The sequence below is a fragment of the Alosa pseudoharengus genome, unplaced genomic scaffold (genome assembly GCF_046254945.1).
Source record: "Alosa pseudoharengus isolate Yale_2024_CS ecotype anadromous, Long Island Sound unplaced genomic scaffold, YU_APseudo_1.1 YU_APseudo_1.1_scf_3, whole genome shotgun sequence".
NCBI classification, from domain to species: Eukaryota; Metazoa; Chordata; class Actinopteri; order Clupeiformes; family Clupeidae; genus Alosa; species Alosa pseudoharengus.
In genome coordinates, this window is record NW_027468718.1 from 4,373,706 (window position 1) to 4,376,205 (window position 2,500).

Here is a 2,500-nt window from a genome sequence, read left to right on the forward strand (position 1 = left end):
CACACACACACACAAGTACACACGCACACACACACCACACACACACACACACACGCACAAGCATCACATACACAGTAAAATTCCAAGAGTTAAAATGACAGAGTAGACTGTTATTGACTCTAATAGAGTTACATTTACTACAGTTGGAGTAAAATGTACTCTAGCATATTAGTTAAAAAACAGAGTTAAAATCATAAGAGTTAATCATCCACCCCATTTTCTCATTTGGACGCCATTTTAGAAATTTCTTGGGAGATGTTTGCCTAATTATTATTTGGATATTATTCATAAAAAATCAACTGTTCTCTTCTGGTTTATTCCAGTCATTCCGTAGCTTTAAGATTTTTTTCTGGACTAGGCTACTAAAAAATTACTTGCAAGTTTGTAGGCTAGTGCTACAGTAAAATAGGCAAATACTGCTAAGCTATCACCCATAAACCAGGCTATAAACGGAGTATCTGTTATCAAGCCTATAGCTGTTCACAAAGAATAGTCAAAGCGAACAAACATTATAATAATAATAATAATTATTATTATTATTGTATGTTTGTTACATGAATTGTGTAAGGGCTTAGACAAATTACTAACTGGCGGAACGTGCCCTCTGGCATCTCACGTCAGAGACGAACGTTAGTAGCCTATCACCCACTTCCTTCCATTTGAGAGAATGCAGCGATGCGACAGAGCCTGGTTTGAAGAATCTCTCTGAAGTGCAGTTGAAGGTGAGTAGATGTTCATCTAAAATACACTTACTAGAGATTTATTTCACATGTTCCGTAGTATGCATCGAAAATGATAAACGATAAGCGGTGACGCAAAAGAGGAGTGTAACTTAAGTAAATGTATGGTCAAGATATCATTCTGAAATGTGTTGACCTTCAGGGGCTAACGTTAAGTTAACTGCTAACGAAGGTTGAAAGTTAACATGAACGTTAACGTTACCTCTGTGAAACATGAGGTACATGTCAATTCGTGCTCCTGTATTGTACAATGCTATGTGTTTTTTTTTATCATGTTAATATTTACTCAACCAAATATGATACCAGTATAATCGTCTTTAATGGTCAACATTGACTTGGTTAGCCTATCAGTGCTAGCTCTCATAATGCAAATCAGATATCAAATAAAGGCTATGGTTAGCTTAATGAGGCAACAGTTACTGTTGTTAGCTACTTAACATTAACGGTCATTAATAGGGCAAATTAGCTTAAAGTTCATGCTCTACCAAAAAGCTTGTTTCACGTAAAAAAGGCATCCATAAGCATGAATTTGGCCTTCACAAGTTGGTTATTTCAAAATTTAATTTACTATCAAGGACATGTGTTGATTGCTGAATGTGCATCATTGATAGCATAGAAGACACGTGTTCAGTGCAAAGTGCCAACAGGTGCACGTGCCACATTTACTAGTTTAGTCAGTGTCACTGAGATAGTTGTTACCTAGTTTGTTTTAAGAAAGTGTTTTAAAAGTAGTGTTGATTTTGTCTGAATGTTTGGTTTTATGTTTTCTCAGGATGTTGGTGAAAGTTAAATACCAGGCAGACCAGACACATTAAAATGGTGGAAACTGATGCCACTCTAGAGGATTTCTTTAACCAAGGTACTGATTTATTCAATTGTTGCATTGTTTAAGTCTATTGTCAGTTTTTTTTTGTAATGTTCTGTTATTTTTTATTTTAGTGTTCATGAAATTTGATATTGAAGCCAAACACCAAGCTGGGCTAAAATGTATGATGAGTTTGGTACAGAAGATTGACAACTATGTGTCTGAAGATGTGGTGAAGGATCCAAATTGTGGTGTATTAAAGCTGAAGCCTGCAGAAGATGATGGTGAGTTGTAATATAGAATGTATTTAAAACTTGGTACAAGTTTTGTGAATATATCAACAGCGGTTGCAACACATTGTTTTGATGGAATGCCACTCTGTGGGGTTTGTGGATGTTGATTATGTCCGTCTTTGAGCCTATTTAGTGTTTAAAAATCTCAGCCATCAAAAAACTACATGACATACAGCCGTCACAGGTACTGGACATGACTATATTACTGATTTATTCTGTCCTCTGCTTTGTAGTAGATGCATTATGTGATTCAGATGACACCACTGGCTTGTCTCCAAATAAGCCCAAGGGAGATGATTGGGTAGAGCAAGTAAGTGACATTTTTTCCCTAGTTAAATATTGGTAAAATCTTTATGCTGCCCATTAACACAAAGGTAACCTAAACTGAAACCCACACTGTTTCAAAAAAATTCCACACACTCAGATCTGTGCAAAATGATCTTTTATTCTAGATTTCGGTCATAGACCCTCTTCAGGAATCCTGAAAAAGGCCTATGACCGAAAGCTATATAAAAAGATAATTTTGCACAGATGTGAGTGTGTGGATTTGTCATGCTGTGCTTGACTTTTGACTTTAAATCCCAGCATCTCAACCACCAGATGAACAGTACTTTTTGTGTCTTTTAAATGATTGAACTTGAAATGAAACCATTTCATAAGTA

The 2,500-nt window shown here is 35.9% G+C and overlaps 1 protein-coding gene and 1 long non-coding RNA gene across 2 annotated transcripts in view; one reads left to right on the top strand and one right to left on the bottom strand.

Moving 5' to 3' along the window:
* The window catches only part of LOC143099541 (myelin-oligodendrocyte glycoprotein-like), a 31,424-nt gene that overhangs the window by 2,350 nt on the left and 26,574 nt on the right, over positions 1–2,500 (bottom strand). The gene's annotated exons all lie outside the window — the stretch shown is intronic.
* LOC143099540 (uncharacterized) lies at positions 375–2,141 on the top strand. The gene is made up of 3 exons (XR_012981647.1): positions 375–1,599; positions 1,680–1,829; positions 2,072–2,141. It is a non-coding gene; the product is annotated as an uncharacterized LOC143099540 (long non-coding RNA).